This window comes from Podarcis melisellensis, assembly GCF_964234715.1.
Source record: "Podarcis melisellensis genome assembly, chromosome: 5".
NCBI lineage: Eukaryota > Metazoa > Chordata > Lepidosauria > Squamata > Lacertidae > Podarcis > Podarcis melisellensis.
This window is the reverse complement of record NC_138537.1, coordinates 48,406,724-48,429,484: the sequence shown is the minus strand read 5'-3', so window position 1 is coordinate 48,429,484 and position 22,761 is coordinate 48,406,724. Positions and strand designations below refer to the sequence as shown.

At 39.5% G+C, this 22,761-nt stretch overlaps 1 long non-coding RNA gene across 3 annotated transcripts; it reads right to left on the bottom strand.

Annotated features, from left to right (window-relative positions):
• Positions 1-515: 515 nt before the first annotated feature.
• LOC309370404 lies at positions 516-6,948 on the bottom strand. Of its 3 annotated transcripts, none has more exons than XR_014168536.1 (6): positions 6,880-6,948; positions 5,688-5,836; positions 3,112-3,194; positions 2,286-2,449; positions 1,649-1,712; positions 517-654 (listed from the first exon to the last, which is right to left on the bottom strand). It is a non-coding gene; the product is annotated as an uncharacterized lncRNA (long non-coding RNA). The 3 variants fall into 3 exon arrangements; XR_014168537.1 differs by lacking the exon at positions 6,880-6,948 and adding an exon at positions 6,720-6,872; XR_014168535.1 differs by lacking the exon at positions 1,649-1,712 and having other exon boundaries at positions 516-654.
• Between the last annotated feature and the right edge of the window lie 15,813 nt (positions 6,949-22,761).

Sequence of the window (22,761 nt, the reverse complement as noted above, 5' to 3'; positions counted from 1 at the left end):
GAATGTCACCACTGTCTGAATAAAAGCCCATTTTCTTGTCATATTGACCCTACTGCGGGATGGTCCTATTGTGAACATAAAGAGATGGATATTGAAGACAATATTTTAATGAGTCAGAGACTGCAGTAAATGGTCCAATTTTAAAATCTGATAATCAAGGAGCAGAAGTAGTGGCATTCACTGGACAATTTTCTATAATCATTACATCAGCTATGAGACTAAAGCTATTGCTTGCTAGATGATCAAATTCAGTACGATCAAACTCAGGAGGAAAATTAGAATCAGATTTTTCCATAGTATAATTGGATAAAGGTGATGGATGTAATTTCACTTATTTCATAAAATCAGATTCTCACATATAGCTGCACGTTATTGTAAGATCATGTTATTGTACGCCTACCATATAATTATGTGCTGCTTTGTTCTCCTACCCATAAAACAAACCAGCTTTTCAGTGGCATACGAGGTATATCAAAGAGAAGTGAATAGATTCAGTAGGGTACAAATATTTTATTTCCATGTTCTTATATAACAGATGTTTGTGCATTCCTGAGGGTTGATCATGGAGACTTGAATCTGCAGTGCAACTTGAGCATCAACAGAAAAGCTGTCTTGGTAAGATCCTTTGATGCCCACAATCTGATATCCACGTACCTAGGAGTAAACAATGAGAAAGAAGCACTGGCAAGGAAATAAGTATGTGTAAATGAAATCTGCAGTTGACATAAAGTCGCTAACATACAGAAAAACAGCAAAGAGTAGGTGATACTCTCCCATGCTTATCCTGTTGCCCTGGTTACACAATATAAGCAGTTCGTGCAGAGATTTCCCTGTCTCTGTAACCCTTGGTTCCTTTTCACTACAGCAGTAGAGTAGTGTTAGGTAGAATCTACATACATATAAAAACGCTGTGAAAATGCTTTTTAAAAATGCTTTGAAAAATACATTGAATTTGGCATAGCTCAGTTTCGCCATCTAGTGTGACATTTGTATATTGCACATTACAACACATTTAAAATGTTTTATTTGCAGATGTGTAGCTTCATTCTTTGACTCTGGGGTACACCTTATGTGCAATACTACACTAGCCCTCCTGCATTGCTATCCCTCCTACTGAATCTGGAGGGTCTCCTGCTCATTCTACTGAGAGGAGTATTGGACCTCTGCCCTGTCAGCAAAACTGGTTCCTGTTGTAATGCCAAGCAGCCTGCAACACTGCACAAGTCCCATTGCACCAACGTGTATATATTGGGGTCTGGAACAAACCACAGAGCCTGCCAATCCCGCTCCTTCTCTGGCCAGGGCCTTCTTCTAGTAAGCAATCTGTGGGCATGCTGCAGCAGTCACCAAATCACTAATACGGTTTTCAGTACACAATCTGAAAAATATATAACACTTTCTTCTGTAATAACAATCACTGAGGTCCCCCCCCCCCCCCAATTTCTGCTTCAGTTCAGTAGGGACAACCAGAAAGATATGTAATATTTAATTGCTTTTTAGAGAGGATACAGGAAACCAATAGCGATAAAGATCATTTTGAACTAGGTCAGACAGCTTGAGCTGCGGTACAATTACATGCCATTTTTGGAAAGAGATCTCTTTCTCATGCTCTCCTGCTGTTAATGATTCTGGAAATATTACCACACACCTGCACACCAATTCTTCTTTCTCTTTATTCATTTGAAGTTTTCTGTGTTTTCTTCGAGTAGGTACTGCATGAAGACAACATTACTTTGAGGCTGCTATTTCTAGAACTTCAGCCATTGGTTGTCAGATGTCATATGCTGTGGGGCAGAAGAGAACCCCTCTCTAGATTTTCACTGTGGAAAGGGAGATAGAGAGTGCAGTCACAGCAACAGGCTCCACACGCACATGTCCAGTCTCCAAGCAATGCTTGAAATGGTTGCAGAGTGGCCTACCTGCTCATGTGTTTCCTGTGAATAGACACCGGAACAATGCAGTGTGTTGATTCAGTCATTCCCATTCATATGTGTAGGTTGCTAACCAATGCACAGAAGGAGTGCGCAATCATTTCAGAGTAAGGTTACCAGACATCCCCATTTCCTGGGGACAGCCTCCGGATTTACAAATCAGTCCCCATACAAAATCCATTGAAGTTGAAAAATTAAACTGAACGGGGTCCATTTTCCTTCATTACAAAACAAATGCCCAGAGAATGAATGGATGTGATGGAGACTCCCACTGACACCCAGTTCTGTAGCTAGCCTCTCCCTGGTGCCGGCTGAACTCATATGGCTGTTCCTGACAGTTTCCATTTTACTTACCCAGAACTGTCAAGACGTTACACCCTGCTGAGGCGTTGTGGAGAGGGGAAGGGAATTGCAGTTTCCAGTGTGGAATTGCTGTTTTCTGCGGCAGTTGCTCTGTGTCCAGGAACAGCCAGGAAGTCAGTCAAACAAGATGTAGTGATGGCCAACAATCTGGATGGCTTTAAAACAGGATTAGACAATTTATTTATTTTTTGGGGGGAAATTATTAACAATTTCAACATAACAAATTATCCAAATTATCTCTCTGATTTCTCTTCCAGTTAACTTCTGCATATTATAAAACTCTATACATCCTTATCTATCTTCTATGTTATCGCTCAATAAGTTTGTGTATGTTTATTCAAAACCTGCCAGGGAAGGATTAGACAAATTCATGAAGATCAAGGCTATCAATGACTACTTTACACAATGTCTATGTTCTTCATCCAGGGTCTTTTATTTTTTATTTATTGGTTTTATTTAAGCATTTTTACATTTTAAATTTACCAGTACACTTTTATATAAAATATTGCAATGTGGTATACAACCTAAAAGTACATTGTGAGACAGTCAAGATACAAAGGTGGATTTCTCTCATCGTTGTAACTTTGAAGCATGCTGTCTCCTCATACCTAGGGGTGGGGTGGGGTATGCAGTGTGAAATAAATCTATGAATACTCTATACACAATAATTCCCAGGACATTTGCTCACTCAAGCAGTCTTGAGATGCCATGTAGCTAATATCTGCGAAAACTGAATGAGTCAGAACAAGTCAGGATTATCCTGGTTTCAGAAAACATGTTTTCACAATAATACTCTAGATTAACAACTATATATTACCTGTTTCATTCTGAAAGTGGCAACTTGACAATATTGTTTACAATTGGGACCATTCTTTACCACCTCAGTTCAAGAATTGTGTTCTGTGGGAAATTATAGGGGATTATGTAGCAAATAGATATGTGACCCAGTGCCTGTAGATTAATGGGAATTGCTGTTAGATGTGAGTGGCACAGCCAAGTTACTTCCCAGAACACTTTTGCCAGACATCATTTTAGAAACCATGTGTCATCCTTTTCAACCTTCAGAGTACTTTTAGTTAAAATGTGTCAGAGAACAAGTGCAGTGTACATCTTTGATGTTTCCTGAGCAAAGTTTGACTTTCCAAAGCACAGACTCTTTCAGTCTTTTACATTTTGGTAGATGAGTTGTGACCATCTAGCCAATTTTGCAAAAGCGATGAATTCTTTTTCCAAAAGACGCTCTGCACTGTTTGCCTGCTTTGGGACAATGCCTTAATTAATACTCCAGAGGACTGTTAAGCCTTATGAAGATATGAGGCTTCCCGTGCCATGAAGAACTATGGTGCTCTCTGCAGCTGTTAGTCATGTAAAATCGCCTGCAGGTGATTTACCCTTGTACATCCAATCCAAATTTTAAAAGCGTTAATTGACATTCCCATGTGTACTGAAAAGATCTTTAAACACTAGGCTGGTGCAGTTAGGCTGCTTGTTGATAAAACGTTACGCAACTGTTTTCTTCAAGATGGGCTTCCGAAATTAGCCACTTGTCAATTTTATGTGCCTATATAATTTGTTCATAAAAATTTAGTAATTAAGTTTATATAATACCATAGCTACCTACTGGGTACAATACTTCCTACATTTGAAGCTGTTGAGCTTGTAAGATAAACAGCTGCCCTTCCCAGCTTCTTATCGTTGTAAAATGTGAGTGAGGGCTTCTCCAGATGGCCTGTTTCCTTTTCCTTTAAAAAATGATTTTATTTCATTTTGCAATATATAATAGAAAAGAACTGTTACAAGCATCGTATAGCCTCTTTCTTGAGCATTCATCCTGATCTGCTTGCACAAAGCTTATACAGAGGTCAGACCATGTCTGGTATTTATTATGCATTTGTTCCGACTTTTTGCCGAGTGATAAGACAACATGAGCAAGTGCACTGATTTGCTTGGGCAGTGCTTATGCCTCTTCCTATTAACCATTCATTTATTCTACACTTTTCAGTGCACTTTCCCCATCACTTTCCCAACTAGAAAAAAATTGGGTTGCTCATACTATGGCAACAGAACATTTCAATCCACTTTAATTGCATAAACCTAAATTTCTAGAATGCACTTGAATCCCTCCTTTAAAAAAAAAAAACAGTCTGGAAGTGACCAGAGACAGAACTCAGGTTTGGAGTTGAACTACAAGACTTCAGTGATATCTCTAATTTATATATTTTAATGTTTTGAGTTGTTTCTGATAAAGTTATATTAAGCTCATTAAGAGATTCTATCTGGTTAATAGAAGGATGCTTGTGTTCTCAGAAGTAGGAAATAATGGAATATTGTGGTCAGGATAAATCATTAAAAACACTGTGATAGGGCAAGTTTGTCACAAACATGTACAATCCTATACATGTCTACTCAGAGGTAAGCTCCCCTGTGTGCAATGGGACTTTGTCCTATGTAAGTGGGTACAGAATTGCTACCTATAGTTATGAGGCAATTTAAGACTAGACATTTGCATTTCTCTAGGGGACCAAAGTACCTTTTGATTAATAGCAGATGTGATTCTTTGGGCATGTTCTACAAATACAAGGTAAGTAGCCTAATTTTCCTTTTCCAAGTACTCTGTATGGAGAAAATGTCTCGTTGAGCAGATATGGAGAATCTGGACACAATTATTTAAGAAAAGGGTGATATAACACATCGGCTTATCAGAACAAAGAATTCTAGGAAGTAAGAATCTGTCTTCCATCCATACCGCTCTTAACATCTCTTACAATAATTTAAGTGTGGCCTTTGGTTTCTCCATTTCCTTTGAGCAACAGTTAGAAGTAACTTACAGTGTTTCAGTGGTTTGTGTGTGTCAGAATAGCATACCAATTTAAATTTTTGTGGACACTCCAGGTACAACCCTGTACTCACCACAGAGATAACAAAAGAAGCTTAAGATGCGGTCAAGACATCTCCAGCACACTGGTGAATACCCTTCCTTCCCTCCAACCCACTGCCTTTAAGGACCATCTACAAGATTTCATTTTCTTAGAGTGTACCACTGAATTTCCATCTTAAATAGTGCATCCAGAAATAAGTATATTGACAAAATGAGATAATATAACCAGCAGAGCTGATTAGAGAAAGTGGTTTGTTTTTTTAAAGACTTTAAAGATTCCAACATCTTGCAACCTTTTGCTGACCTTTAGAGAAATAACTCAAGTTTCAAAATATCAGAAGTGTCAGAAATTTGAGCGTTTCAAATCCTTCAGCATTCACCAGCATCCATTACTGACACTGTTGAAATGATAAGGCAGAGAGCTGATGTTTCCATTAAATGCAACATTATTTTTAAAATAAAGGTTTTGGTTTTTTTTAACTTATTGGGATATAATAAAGAGATTCAAGACTTGCCTCCTATTACTTTTGTAGATTTTGAAGTGCCTGATAGAGTGGAAAAGACTCTGGATAAATACAGATTTCAGGGAACTAATTTAGTAAGATATTTCAACTCCAGGCTGTCACATACATATTGCCAGCCTCCTTATTGGTCCAAGAAAGTGCTGCGAACACATTGGGAATGTACATGGAAGTTTTGAATTCTATTGTGATTTATTGGGGGTGTGAGTTTCACCCCCTGTGAATTATTTTTCCTAGTGACACTCTTAAGACTAACCTTTTGAACTTGCCACTCTCTTTTCAAATTTACTCCACCATGTGACCCTCCAAACCCATCCTGCAGGTGAATATGTGAAAATCCTTGTGCAGTATTGTAACCTCCCTGCCGCTACAAACTATAATCTGAGGACTGGAGAACTATTCCAATGAAATAGAACATGATATCCCTAATCTCTTCCTAAAACCACTCACAGGGGACCATCATTAGATCAATTTTGGACAATACAGAGTTATTCAAATAAATAATAAATATAATAATCATAGTTAGGGATGGTGATGAATCTGGTTCACTTCATGTTTTGGAGCAAACCTACCCATTTCACCTCCCTCAGATCCATGTGTGATCAGATCTATCGTTTAAGCCCACAATCAACATGGATGGGTGCCTGCTATACTTATGAGGTGGTCTGAAGGCTGCTTTTCCCAATTTAAAAAACATTTGACTGCAGCTTAAAGCAGCTCTTTAATGACTGCACAGAAACAAAAAAACTGTTCTAAAATGCACCCCTGTATGTGCTAATGTGCAGTCCCATCCTGGGGGAATTCGACAGAGAAAAAAGATGGCTGCTCTCATGTACCCCATATGGGAACAACATGTCTGTATCTGTACAACGTTCCTCAGGGCTGGCCCAACATGTTTCGGCACTTGAGCCAAACCACAAAATGGTGCCTTCCAGGGAAGAAGGGATGAGTGAAAATGTACATTAGGAACAAGGGGGGCGGGGAATAAAGGTCTACATCAGGAGCAAGGAGCCAAATCAAATCAACCTTATAGGACGGTTGAAGTGGGAATCAAAGGCCATGGCAGGAGGGGAGGGGCCTACTCTGAAAACATGCCAAGCAGATGCACAGTCCAGGAGACCCTGGAAGGAAGTCCCTGCCATTTCCCCCTAGAAGTGGGAAGAGACCAGCAGCGCCTCCTATTCACCAAGATGCTGCTGTAGAGATGGCAGATCTGGTCTCCAAGGAGTGTGACACAACTGTCACTGCTACCATGGCAGCAGCAGCAGCAGGTGATGCATTCCTTGGAATCTGGATCTGATGCCCCTGTGGATCCTGCTGCCCAAGGCAGTCAGCTCACCTTGCCTCATGTGGGAATGGGCAGCCCTGATGTTCTAGGTACTATTTCAACCTCAGTCTTCGAGCATGGTGGGCTTCATCATTTGTTTGTTTCCAGCTTTGGGCTTGCACTCTGTTTCATTCTGCAATGTTAATGTTGTATGGAAGCCTTGCCATTAAGTGCTTTATCATTCCAATAATTAGTGTTGGTTACAAAGAAAGGAAATGTCAACAGGTTTTTAGTAGTCTTCAGGAGATCGTATTTATTAGAACAATAATTCATTATATTTTTATTGTTTGAGAGAATATATGGTGTCAGGGAAGCAAACCTGGAACAGACATTAATTATAAATATACTGGGTTTCCAGTGTATGAGATGCCACTCACTTGGTTGTCATCAATGTTTACATAATTAAGCATCCAGCCTTCATAACCTCCATTGTAATAATCATAGAATTGTAGGCTTGGAAGGATCACTTGACAGCTACGCAGTAGACTCTGGTGTGGATAAGCCATTATGCTACAGTTAAACTATGCAATAAATAATAATCTTTTAATATTTTAAATAATAAGTATCATTTCGGATTGCAATGGGAGGGTGGCAGCAGCCACTCACTGTGAAGAAACAGTGCTTGAATCAGAAAAAAAATCACCTTTGACCTGAAAACATGGGGATAGAGGAGTGGAATTCCAACTCCACACCCACAGTCCACACCCACAGTCTACAAAACGTTGAATTTTGCTCACATAACTAAAGATGAAAAGATATAATTCGGGAAAGGCTCTTCAGACATGCAGTAACTCACTCCTATATGTTTTTATTTTACAAAGCTAGTTACTACTACTACTACTACTATATTGTTACTCGCCAACCAGGCAGATGCTATTATTTTCTTCTCAGTGACTGCACATATCCTCATTTATTGGTATTGTGCATTTGTGTGGTCTAGATGCCTCAGGCTGGCTCTTGACCCCTGCTGCTCTATGACATGTGTATTTTAAATCAGAAAGATGAGAGTATCATTAAGGTTGGTTTTACTGTATTAACCTGTCTGCTGACCTTATTATTAAAATCCTGTCTGGCCAATACTTCGGCTCACTTTAAACAGAATGTAACTTTTTCTTTTTTTTAAAGTGTGTTAAAAGATAGCCAGCCAGCTAGATGCGCAATTTAATTTCTTTATAACTGGAGGGTAAACGAAATTGCAGCTCTGAAATATTTGATGCTAAATGAGTTGTGAATAGAAGTCTTGAATATATCCTCACATAAAATGGAAGCAATTCCTTTCCTTTAAATACACACACACACACACAGAGAGAGAGAGAGAGAGAGAGAGAGAGAGAGAGAGAGAGCGCATATTCAGATGTATCTCTCATTATGCATATCTGTGCACAGTAGAGAACAGATCACACCATCACCCCCTTTTGGTATGTTTGCATATTCAGGCATGGGTTGCATTTGCACATCATGGTAAACCATAGTTAATGGTTTCTGAATGTGCAGATGGTTCTTACTTGGTTCATCCCCTAGTGTGAGTTGGAACAATAACTCCAATCCCTAGCCTATCTCTACGTTCAGCCCAGGGCTGATGTTTTATTTCACTCCAAACCATGTAAAGCCATTGGCTTACCAATCACGGTTTGTCTGAATGAAACAAACCTGACACTGGGACTTAATGGTAAGCCAGGGATTGTGGTGTGTTGCTCCCACTCATCCTAGGAGAGGAATGAAAGAGTTTTCCCCAGGTTCACAGCAAACAATTTACTCCACTGTGTGACTTTGTCCATTCAACTACAGCTCTTCTATATATTAATGGTCTTTCATCATATTTAGTGTTTTTACAACCAGAATTTGTTCACACAACCACAGAGACTTGTGCAGAATAGGGATGTGGAACATTCCCAAACAAGTTTTGTTAATACTACTACTACTAGCACTATTTATTTATTTATTTATTTATTTATTTATTTATTTCCCATCCAATCTGGCTGGGTTTCCCCAGCCACTCTGGGCAGCTTCCAGCAAAATATTAAAATACAATAATTCATCAAATATTAAAAGCTTCCCTAAACAGGAATGCCTTCAGATATCTTCTAAAGGTCAGATAGTTGTTTATTTCTTTGACATCTGGTAGGAGGGCATTCCACAGGGCAGGCGCCACTGTTTCTGTGCTGCCTTTCATTTAAACGGCTCAAGGTGGTCAAAAAATACATTAAAAGTATATTAAAATCTCCTTAAAGGAGAAATGAAATAGCAGTCAATGTTAAACCAAAGCTGACATATGAAGTTACTATGGTCAAATAGTGTCAATGTTAAGTCTTACCAAGACTGTTTTCCCAACGGAAAAACCTATATATTGGTTTATGCTTCATTTTAGACAAAATATGGTGACAACAAAGGCAAAAGCTGGTATGAACTGGGAAAAGGGATACCTCACTGAAGACTATTCCTTTACTCACAGTTCAGAATCTATGTGGCTCAATACTCTTCCCTGCTTTGTGAGCTGGCAATTTCTGTGTGCATACAGCCAGCCTGCATAAACTTAATGCAGTTGTTGTTGTTGTTGTTGTTGTTGTTGTGTTTTGTGTCGTAAAAGATGGAAGAGGTGTGGGAACAGGCTTTTAAAACTAGTTTGGTCCGTGTTAACTGCAAGAAAAAGGAATATTGTTGATTTGACACTTATTTTTTCAGCATACTATTACCCTGTGTTCTTCTTGTTTGTAACCAACACAAGACATTTGGGCATTCTTGAGCAAAACTGTCATTTATACATCCTCAGGGAGCATATGAATTTCAATCTGTATTTTATTGGCTCATTACTTAAAACTCATTTTGAAGGCATTTTGCAGCCTGTGATGCATTCTGCCTGGAAATAGTTTGGCTTATGAAAATTTTTTTGATTTTTCACCTCTCTCTTTTGTGCTGTTAGTATGAACCAGGGGGAAAGTATGATATTTTGTTTCAAATTCTTTTTTTCTGAGCATATTTAGATTATCAGTTCTCAGTTGATTCAAATATGATATTTACGGGCAACATGTTTATCAGGCAACAAATGTGCACTTTTGCTCAGTTGTTATATAGGAATCCTATTCAAAGAAATACTTATATCTATGGCATTTTTGCCCAAGCCACAATATATTTTGCTTTTTTAAAAATGTGATTCTTTCACTGATGGGTCCATTATGTGAGTAATGTGGTACAACAGTAAGAGGGAGATAGTTCCTTAAGAAACAGAGCAAAACTGCCTCTTTTACTAGATGCTAGACTATGGAAGATCAATACTGTCACACTAGTTAAGTTCCTGCTTCAAATTGAGCATTTCTCAGGGGCGGGGGAAAAGGCTTTAGTATTTTTCAAGTAGGTCACTAAGAACTGTCTGTCCATGTAGACTCACTGAGTGAATTAAATGTAGGGGGATCATTTGTGCAGTTCCTATTGACTTCCCTTTTCTTTGAACTTTAGGAAGTGGAAGGACCATAGCTCCATCACGGAGCATCTGCTTAGCATGCAGATGGTTCCAGGTTCAATTCCTCACATCTCCAGGTAGAGCTGGGGATCACCTCCTGCCTGAAACCCTGAACCATTTCCTGCACACTGACTTGTCCAACATGTAGCCCTGGTCATTGCTGCATGGGATGGTCTGGCAATCAACTGCAGAACTGTATCCTCAGGAGTCTCATCACATGACACCCTCTTTTGTCATCCCTTGTGTCATCCTATTATTTGGACCCTTGGAGTTTCCCTCCTGGTATAACTCACCCTTGGTATTCCTGATGCTTCCTGTAGTTCCTTCCTCCACTGTTATTTGCCTCTCTGCATGCTCCACAGTTATTGCCACATCAGTCTCCCCTTCACTATCACACCCACAGTCCTTCTGACATTCCAGCCACACTTTTTTCTCATACACACTTTCTCTCTCCTCTCCTCTTGCTTTCACACTTTTCTGACTCAGCCACTTTCTCTTATCTTTCACCCTGAATCATGCCATATTATTCATTCTGCTTTTGCTTGCTTCCTTCCTCTGCATATCTTGCTTCTGCCTCATTGTCTTGGTGTGTGTCCTGTGGTTCAAGCACATCCATGTTTTCAATGTTCTTCCTCTGTCACCTAACTTCTGGTCTGTTCCCTCTCCCCTGCTAACATCTGAGGATGGTGACACAGCTCCTGCCACTCTCACCCCTCATACTGATTTAAAGGACAGAAGTGTGTCTTTCCTACCAAATCCTTTCTCTGAATATATAACCCAGCTCTAGCCCAAACTTTAAGTCTCAAAAGACTGAAAACAATGTTCAGACAAGACAATAAAGGTTCTGGTGATGATACACACATCCTGTTCAAACAGGATAGGAAAATAGGATTTCAGAAGGAGAGGTCAAAGTTAGAAACAGAACTGTTAGAACCCAGTACTAAAAACTTGTCTAGGATGTATAACTTGCTGTTGAAATGGAATACACAGGATGAAACGGTGAAATCAGCTATGATTAAATGGGCACAGGATATCGGTCATGACATTATGTTTGTTGACTGGGAACAGTTATGGACCACTGGTGTTAAGTTTACGGCATGTAATGCCTTAAAAGAAAACATAATGAAAATGATTTACAGGTGGTACATGACCCCAGTCAAGCTTGCAAAAATTTACCATTTGCCCAATAACAAATGTTGGAAATGTAATGAGGCTGAAGGTACCTTTTATCACCTTTGGTGGACCTGCCCAAAGATTAAAGCCTTTTGGGAAATGATCTATAATGAAATTAAGAAAGTCCTTAAATGGACTTTTCCTAAGAAACCTGAGGCTTTTCTCCTGGGCATGGTTGGCCAAATGGTGCCAAAAAAGGATAGCACTTTCTTTATGTATGCAACTACAGCAGCAAGAATCCTTCTGGCAAAGTATTGGAAGATGCAAGAACTACCTACTCTGGAAGAATGGCAGACAAAGGTGACAGACTTTATGGGATTGGCAGAGATGACCGGCAGAATCCGCGACCAGGGGAAAGAGACGGTGGAAGAGGATTGGAAGAAATTCAAAATATATCTTAAAAATTGTTGTAAAATTGAGGAATGTTAAGATGTCAAGGGGTAAGAAGTAGAGAATTACAGCTGTAACTAACAAATTTAAGGAAATTTAATGAAAAGGAAGTTAATTAGATAAATTGACTAAAGGGTTGCTAAAAAATTTTTTGGAATAAGGATGCAGCGAAAGGGAGGTAAGGGGAAGTCGATATATGTTTAATGTTGTGTATGTTTTTGTTTTGTGATGTGTTTGTTTTTTATTATGTGTTTGAAAAATTAATAAAAATTTTATTAAAAAAAATGAAAACAATGTTCAAACAAGACAATAAAGGTTCTGGTGATGATACACACACGTCAGTTCCTTACACACACACACAAATTGTTTTACAGTTTTGAGCAGCCCTAGAACATAATGAAATAAGGTGAATCCAAAGGACATATTGATTTTACTGGAGTGTGAGTAGAACTGACTGCAACAAAGAGCAAGGGAATATTTCTGGGGAGAGACTGATCAACTAGAGTTCCGCATGCAAATTGTGTATACTGAATGAGTCTGTTCTTTGGTTATTATTTGAAGGCTTGGGGATTTATAGAGAAGGTAATACTAACAGCTGCAAATTGAAAATGATTGAGTTTTCCCTTCAGGTCGAGGCTCTAATTTAATTCTCATGCTGGGTTCTTCACTGTGTGAGTTGTAAAGCATCTTGGTGAGTTTAGAGCCTTATATTTTGGTGCTATCCAATTTCACTACACTACAGGGCTGGTCAGACAACCCCCTTAAGGAATTTATTTATTTGTTAGATTACTTACCCACCCTTTGCCTTAATATCCCAGGGTGGGTTGCAACAGTAAAATTATACAATTAAGAAACAAATAAAACAGTTACAGCCATAAAACAATAAAAAGTATACAAACGATTAAGAAGCAATTCTGTATATATAACAACAAAGCAAACATAACAACCCATTTGAAGTTGTGAGATGGAAACAGTATGGTACCTGGTAGTCTCACCCTTGTAATCAACACTGTCCTATTTTGGTCCTACAGAGGACCCCATGGATAGGACAAATTGATTGCTGCAGCACCAAGGACAGCTCCTAATAAGCAAAGCTTGGACATTACCGTAAATGAGGTGTTTTCAGTCTGCTTTATTTTAGAGGACTAGAATGTCTTAAAGAATCAGCCCTTTGGCCTGAGGACACTTCTCCAGTTTACCATGGTCTCCTGGCTAGTGCACTCTCTGTGCCTTTGGAATGGTGAGGTGGTGTAGGAGGCATTTAGTTCCATGGGTCCAGATGATGGATGGTGCTAGTAAGGGTGCTGCCTCCAATTCTGCAGGGCGTGGGGCTGTGGGATCTGGTTCTTTGGTTTCTGCAAGGCAGTTGTGGGGTCAGTGGTCCCCTGATAATCAGCATCATGCTCAGAGTCAGAAACATGGTCTGAGGCAATGTTGTACCCTCCACCTTGCTGTCCTGCTCAGTACTAGATTCCATGGTCATTGCATACATGCCCACTTGTCATTCCCTGGTGACTACATGCTGAGAGCTGGTATGAATGAGAGGTTATTTCCCTTCATGCATTCATTTGAACTCCTGAGGGCATTCTTATGAATAGCCCTTTTGATGTTCTCCAAATGTGGGTCCCTTCAAAAATAGCCATAATTAATTGATTGATTAAAAGGGACACTTTTTGGGGAGTGGGGAATATATCTAGATGCAGGAGATAAGGCTACCCAATGACCAGAAGGAATGTTCTGGATTGACCTTTAACAACAGCTTCATCTGCAAAAATCCATAGGTGAAACTTTACATTGCATGGAGATAAAGATTTTCACCCAATAGCTTGAGCAGAAAAGGATGCAGTGGCTACTAAAAACTGGCAACCGCAGTGGAGTGATAAGAAGCAAGCATGGAACATGTACCTTTAAACCTTTGGACCTATTCTCACACAGGTAGCAAACCCATGTCTGTAAAGACATGGATCATGTGATAGAAAGTTCTACCATTCATCAATTTCCCTTCACTTAGAAAACTAGATGCTAGGGAGGAGAACTGTAGCCTAACTTTCTTCCTAGCATGCTAAATTTCTGGGTACAGGGAATGTCTTTTGAATTGATTCCATCACCTGGATCATGATGGGGCTGCTGCTACTGAGACTGATAAGAAAGGAATACAAATGGGGTAACGTTCATCGTGGCACTATAGTTTATTGGGCTGATACTGGCCATCCCATGCCTTTCTTTTAAACATAGATCTCAGCCATGTGGGAGCTTTTTATCCATGTCACTCTGGTCAATCCAGTCTTGGGAGGGAGGGAATTAAATTTTTTGAAAAACAAGATTTCTTTACTTCAGAAAGTTTGATTCAAAGAACAATTCTAAACCGGGTGACTGTTTCTTCCCCAGTAGAGAGAGAAAATGTAATGCCACAAAGTAGCTATGCAATAAGCATTCATTATTTCCTAGAAAATAAAGAGAGTGAATCCAAAACTGAAGCTAATAGTACATTAAAGAGAGTACCAGTGGAATATTATAAAAAGCTAAAATAAGAGTGCTCTTAATCTCAATTGGTTTCACTTATTTTGAGTTTTTGTTAAGTTTAGTCCACTGGATAATACAATGAATAATATTATCCAACTATATGCAGAATTGATTTTCATCACAGAACAGAGGTAGTAATTCTTTCACACAGATTGTTACCAGAGCACAGTGTTATGGAATGCTAGCTATTGTTCAAAGAGAAGGGATGCAGGTCAAGTGAATTTTGTTTGGGAGCAGGCCCTTATATGCTAATTGTGGTCCCTGTAGTTTTAAAATTATGGCAAGAAGCATAGCACAAATGAGAAATTATTAATAAATGCTGTCATTCAAAGCATCATTGATATCCTTCAGTTTGAAGTGTGAGTGTCGAAGATGGAAAACTAGAGGTCAAGCAGAGCTGGAAATAGTATTGTAATGAGTTTGTCATGGGGGGAGGTAGGGCCCCCTAAATTATTGGATTTAGAAATGACAGTGGGTTGCAATATTCAAAGAAATATATAATCTAGTTCAGGGATGTGTAACCAGTAGATCGTGATCTACTGATAGATTCCTGGCTGATCCTGGTAGATCGCAAGACCCTTATCATGTACAAAAAGTTACAGGAAATAAGCTTAAAAACTCTGTGCAATCCCCCCCCCCAAAAAAAACTCAACAACTCTGGGAACGTCCCTCCTAAAAAAAAAGCTCTGGGCAATGCACCCCGCCAACACACTCCTCCTCCCTCCAATCACAATGGGTAGATCACTGCCATTTTTTATGCTGGGAGTAGATTGTAGTCTCTTGAGAGTTGGACATGCCTGACTAGTTGATAACTGAGTTCTGATCCATGTATAGCATAGCTTGCTGAAGCTATGGGAGAAACAACAAGAGACACTATTGAGGTGTGATGTCTTCCACTCCCTCCACTAAGGCTAAGGTGTATGTACCGGTATGTGTAAATAAAACCATATATCGTAATGACACTACAGTCTCTGCTGTGCTCCATTTTTTCACACAACACACTTGGTAAAGTGCCAAGATCCCTGGAATCTCACCCCACGCAGCATAAATTGGGGTGGCACATAACAGTAGTTTGTATGAATATCTGCAGTTATTTGAGTTTTTCCTAAAATGTTGTAAAGTTTCATTATATATATTCACTGCCTATGATAGATGTTCATATCTGTATCCTTTGAGAACTTTGACCCAGTCTGAATTGTTTGTTTGATTCATATTTTCTTAATGTATGCTTCTCATTCACCTAATGTTTTTATTTCTCCCTCCCCCAGTAATTAATTTCAAGTTGCAAAATCGTGAATTATGAGTTGCTAAACTTCACTGCTTCTTAATAGTTCTCAATTTTGCAACTTGAAATTAATTATTTTTTTCATTTTGGGAAGCTAAGCATATATTACTTTTTCAGTTAATTTAGTTATTGAAGCAGCTCGTGTTGTATGCTAATACTGCTAGGTTAGCTACTTCTAAATGTTGAACAAATTGCCAACTAAGTCATCTAATGTAATGGAATAAATTATGCAGGGCAAATTTCAATGAAACCAATTAATTTGCCAATGTATCTCTTTTAATTATTTATGCTGCAAAATTGTAAAGCGGCATTCCCAGTTCAGATCCAGAGAGGGCAGGGGCTGAAAACTTACTCAGATTATAACCACTTGAATATCTCTGATTCCAATAATTATGGAACTCAGGAATGTGAACAAATTAACTTTTAAGAGGGTAGTTCTTAAAGTCCTTTACAGTAAACTGTGTCTTTATGTTAGATGTATATTTGAAATGAGGATAACTTCATTTAGGGATGTTTGAGGAATTCTGGTATGAATAGATCTGCTCCACTAGGTGAAGATCAGAACTTTGGGTTGGACCCATATCTGGCCATACACCAGTGGCGTAGCGTGGGTTGTCAGCACCCGGGCCAAGGCAAGTAATTTGCACCCCCTAACCCGTGGATTTGCGCCCCCTAACCCGTGGATTTGCGCCCCCTAACCCTAACCCCCAGATGTTGCGCCCGGTGCGGCCTGCCCCCCCTGCCCCCCCCACGCTACGCCACTGCCATACACACAGAAATTAATGGGATTTTAGTTATGGCATTTCTGTTTTCCCAGGCATTTTAATTTGTGGAATGCATCTGCTGTTATTTTTTTATATGCTGTTTCATTCTAAGTTTAATCCTATAGGTTTTTATTGTTAATGTTATTGGTGACATCCTACTAAGGAATGCCACCCAGCCCCCCCAATAGCAGGGGACTACAGAGGGAGGAGAAGCTGTCACAAGAGTGGATATCCACTTGTGTGATGGAAATCATAAAAGGTTTTTAGCAGCTGCCTTACATTATTGTTAATACTATGTTTTACTGAAATGTGTTCACACACACACACACACACACCCCAGAATATAAATAAATTAACAATTTTATGTGAGGTCATACAGATAGAAAAAATTGTCACACAACCCCACAGCAGGGACTGTGTGTGTATGAAACCTTAAAAGGGTCAAATCACAAGTCAGTCGAGTTTATTTAACCTGCCATAAATGCAACGTGGTTTTATTGGATAGCCATGCTGCAAGCTCGAGGTTTGAAACCATAAGGCCTGGCATCCAGAGTGCCTGATGTTAAAAAAACTCACTTAGGAAAAGATTGCTTTCTGGCCTTTTGATATTATTCAGTTGGAGAGGTGAGAAAGATCTCTGCCAGATGGTAACACCTCCATTTTGTTATGATAACTCGAAAGTTTCCCATGACCTCAAAAGGAATGAGAATGTTCCAGGGCTCTTTGCTATCTGAAAACATTCTTATCATATGGAACACAGATAAATAGACAAATGATTGCAGAGCAAGGGCCAATTCACTTGAGCAAAGCAAACAGGAAGTCACGAAATGTAAATAGGGCACCTGTACCAGCAGGTGTTGCATAAGGTTGTCAAAGTCAAATCTGAACACAACAGTACAAGGTATATTGGCAAAGATTAGCTTGGGAACACTTTGCCTAGTAAATAGTTCACATGTTCTTCTTAGATTCCAGGAAGTTCATTTCTAGGTGACAAATCAACAGTTTGAACTGGGTGTGCTCTGACTATAGCAATAGGGTAGCTCAAAAAAGCCATATTCACCCTTAAGTGAAGTATTGTACCATCTTGTACCATCTCTTGTATCATCACAACCACAACAAAGAGAAAAATGAATCAGTTGACCTTAGAAGCAAGAGCATTAAACACAAGTGGGACCTGAAACAATATGCTATGCTTCATCCTATCTGTGTGAAATTTGGCACATGAAATCTAAGTGGTGGGAATTTGCCATTTTAAGAAGAAAAAAATCCATTTAAAATTACTGACTGCCGCAGTTTAAAGATTTCCCCTGCTGAAGCTGTAGGTAGGTGGAAGTGTGAGAGGAGAGGTCTCTGTGTGAGAAGGAGGGAGGGAGAGATTGCGATTGTGTGTTTGAGATTGTATGAAGTGTAAATAGTTAATGTATAAGCAGTAAAAAAATTAAAATGTTCTGAATGGTTTCTCCAGACTGTCACTATTTTGCAGAAGGGATTCAAATACACACCAGAATTAGGTTTGTACAACTGAAGTGGACTACAGCACTCTTATCACCCTAGCATAGCAGCCCCTGCAAGCAAATCAGGATCAATGTTCATTGTCATATAACCACCTCATAAACCATTCAGATTGGATCCTCAGTAAAGAATGGACACTGTCTAACTACCATGCAAGCTTTGTGCAAGCAAATCTGGGAGGAATACATAACAAATCATCTGCAGGAATACATAACCATCACATGCTGTGCTTGCTTACAACTTTGCCTCCATGCACCCACACTTCTCATTGGTCTATTAACTTCACTCCGCTTCCTTTGCAGGTTGGGACAGCACGGAAGCATCGGTTCAGTAATCAGTCGATCTTTCTGTCAACCAACTTATTGCATGGCTAATCTTTAAATCGCTGAGCACAAAACAGATAAAGATGCCAGGGCAGGGACAGATCCTGGAAGCTTTTTCATGCGGCACATGTCCTTGACACATTGAGAGATCATCCTTCCCTCTACTAAAGGAAGGAAGGAAGGAAGGAAGGAAGGAAGGAAGGAAGGAAGGAAGGAAGGAAGGAAGGAAGGAAGGAAGGAAGGGCGTCTTTCACATGAGGCAAATGTTGCTGATCTCTGACATGCTGGAAAAAGCACACCCACTTAAGTACCCACCAAGTGCAGAGAGGGATGGAACAATATTCTCTCCACTTCAGTATATATGAACAGAGCTGGAGGAGAAATTTGTCAGCATTTTAAGACAAACCAACCTAATCTGCCATTCCTGCAGTTATACATGGATCTGAACTCAGTTATCAATTGGGTTATGCACTTCTTTGGATGTTGTAACTCACTGTCATTTAAAAAAATGAATCAAAATGCATATTTGATGGAGGACATATATACAAAGCATAGGAAAATGTATATTTAGTAGGGAAAATGCATATGATTTAAATGCAATTTGTGTTCTAAACCACAGAAAAGAGGACTGAATATAATTATGCATCACTGCCTGTGAAATGATGCAGTTTCCCAATAGATGAAATGTATAAATATATCTTAATGTAAAATGTAACTCTTGTTAAATTCAATAGTATGAATAGATGCTTGATTGCACAGGGCAACTGTTAGTAAAAATTCATAAACTTCAAGCAGAGAGAACACTTATATCTAATTAGAGATAGCATCATATCTACCTCTTATGAACCTACTAGATCAGGATATGGAGTCCTCTCATATTTGGCAAGCATCTCAATCAAAGATATTTGCAGAACAATAAACAAATAACTGTGAAACCAATGATATTGGCAGTATATTGCTGTCTGAATAATTATGAACATTATTATCATACTTTACCCAGAAACCAAATTAAAGCAAGTTCTAGAGAATAAATCAAAAATACATTTTGGAATTGATTGAATAAATTATATAACACAACAAAAACTAGTCAAGTGTCATAATATGTGAACATTATTTGAGAACTGAAATGCCTTTTCTATTCAGATTTTTTTATATTACAGCTGAAAATTATGTTAAACAAAATAGTGGGCATTGTTAGTGCATGGTAAAAAAAAAAAGCAGAAAAACTCTCTGGCTTGAACAGATGAAAGCGGGCACCAAATTTCTAGGGGAAAGCTCCATCCAATATCTTACACTGACTCTTTATCCTGAATGTCCCATCTTTCTTCTTCTTTTCAACATTAGACTGTCCCCTCTGCAATGACCTTGGTCGTCATGGCCCACCAGAAGAACATACAAAGAGCTCTCCTGGATCAGACAAAAGACCCACCAAGTCCAGCATCATGTTGTCACAATGGCAAACCAGATACCTCAGAGAATCCCACAAGCAGGATATGAGCACAACATTGCTCTCTGCACTTGGGCTTCCCAGAAACTAGCATTCAGAGGCATAAAGCTTCTGTCATGGGTGGTAGTAAACCATCATTAGAACTAGTAGGCATTGATAGCCTTCTCCTCTATGCATTTGTCCAGTGTCCACTTTCCAAACCATCTGAGTTGGCGGTCATCACTACATCTTGTGAGAGCTAATTCCATAATTCAAGGATGCACTGTGTGAAACTTTTTCTTTTGTCTGTCCTGAATCTTCCAATGTTCAGCTTCACTGGATGCGCCCCAGTTCTAGTTTTATGAGAGAAGGAGAAACACCTATTGCTGTTCATTTTCTCCACAATCTGCCTGTGGACTGTCTCGCCAGAGTGGTGCATGCTCTGGTTATCTCTCGCTTGGACTACTGCAATGCGCTCTATGTGGGGCTACCTTTGAAGGTGACCCGGAAACTACAATTAATCCAGAATACAGCAGCTAGACTGGTGACTGGGAGCGGCTGCCGAGACCATAAAACACTGGTCTTGAAAGACCTACACTGGCTTCCAGTACGTTTCCGAGCACAATTCAAAGTGTTGATGCTGACCTTTAAAGCCCTAAACGGCCTCAGTCCAGTATACCTGAAGGAGCGTCTCCACCCCCATCGTTCTGCCCGGACATTTGAGGTCCAGCGCCAAGGGCCTTCTGGAGGTTCACTCGCTGCTAGAAGCCAAGTTACAGGGAACCAGGCAGAGGGCCTTCTCGGTAGTGGCGCCCGCCCTGTGGAATGCCCTCCCACCAGATGTCAAAGAGAAAAATAACTACCAAACTTTTAGAAGACATCTAAAGGCAGCCCTGTTTAGGGAAGCTTTTAATGTTTAATAGGTTACGGTATTTTAGTGTTTTGTTGGAAGCTACCCAAAGTGGCTGAGGGGACCCAGCCAGATTGGCGGGGTATAAATAAATTATTATTATTATTATTATTATTATTATTATTATTATTATTATTATTACTAATGCTTCCCAACACATCCCAAATATAACCCAGGGGTATCACAGAATGATGTTATACAAGGGTCAGTACAAGAAACATTCCTAAATGTACAGAGAGTTGTGGAAGAAGATAAATAGTACTCTACTTTCTGTGATGCTATGTCACCATTATCATTCATGGATGAACAAATGAGATGCAATGAGTAAACGAATTGAATAAATCTGCATAGACTAGCATATGAATTTGAAGGGTGAAAACATGCTTTGCTTTTAGATATTGAAGATCTAGAATGTCGCAGCAAGTGAAAATGTATCAGTGGCATTTCCTCCTGTTTGAAAGTGAAAGGGATGTGTTGTTTTGAGGATGGCGTTTGCTAGAAGCAGTTTTTATAAGAACTTACATTGAAATCTAAAAGTTATTGCCCGATTCATTGGGAATGCCTTTTTAGCTGATTTAAAAAATAGTTTTGAATCTACTAACCTAATATTAGGAAGTTAGAGAGCAATGAGAGTTTGAAAACACATGGTGGCATATTAGTTCCTACTACTGAAGTTCCCACCACCTGGCCAGAGATGTGCATGGGCTGGTAGAGTGCACACAGAGTTGTACGTGGAAGATGGTTTCCAGCCACATCTGAAGCATGCTGAAGTTGTCTAACCATGGCACATGACTGTCCAGCCAGCACATGGCTAGAAATTGCCCTTCACGTGAAGCTATGCAAAAGCAGTGACAAGTAATGTGAATACAGTGGTACCTCGGGTTACATACGCTTCAGGTTACAGACTCCACTAACTCAGAAATAGTACCTCGGGTTAAGAACTTTGCTTCAGGATGAGAAAGAGATATCGTGCTGCAGCGGCACGGCAGCAGCAGGAGGCCCCATTAGCTAAAGTGGTGCTTCACGTTAAGAACAGTTTCAGGTTAAGAACGGACCTCCAGAACGAATTAAGTACTTGAAATATACTCAGAGTCGAGAGTGGATTTCATGCTCTTTATTCAGCTCATAGTGGTAAGGAGGAATGGAAGTTCCCCCCAGAATGTCTGCTTTATATACATTATTTACACAATGGGCCCCACATAGGCCAATCAGGTTGCGGATTCACTTCCACCTGCAGCTGGATTGGGTGGCTCCTGTGGACCAATCAGACTGCTGCATTCTAGAACCTATTGTTCTAGGACCAATCAGACTGCTGCATTCTAAATCCTATTATTCTAGGACCAATCAGACTGTTGCATTTTGGATCCTACTCAACTCAGTACATAATAGTACTTAACCCGAGGTACCACTGTAGCTCAAAACCAGATTAAAAAGCCACAACTTTCAATCCAAATCTAACTGGTTTATGGCCATCCTTGATACTTTTTTTATTTAAAAGGTCAGCTTTAGTAGCATTATGAATCCTGTGCATAAAAAGGTAAAGGACCACTGGACGGTTACGTCCAGTCAAAGGCAATTATGGGATGCAGTGCTCATCTCGCTTCAGGCTGAGGGAGCCGGCATTTAAGGTGGCTTTCTAGATCAAACACTTTTTCCACTGCTCTGGCTTTCTTTGCAAACCCAAATTACTCTTTCTGATGTTTATTTTGTTTGTTTGTTTCTTGGGAAATAATGTTAATTGGCCACCATGGCAAGACATTGCATTTCTAAGGAAAAATAAGAATGGCTGCCATCACCTCACTCCAATGCTGTGTTTCCTAGAGATATGAGGAGGAGGTAGATTACTCAATTTAGCTTTTAAAAAAATTGAATCAGTTTTGTAATGTATTATTTTTATACAGTCTAGTCTCTGTTAGATGAAGGAGTTGAAAAGCTATGAGTGAAAAGATTTCACTGTCTGTATTCCGTTGATTCTCTG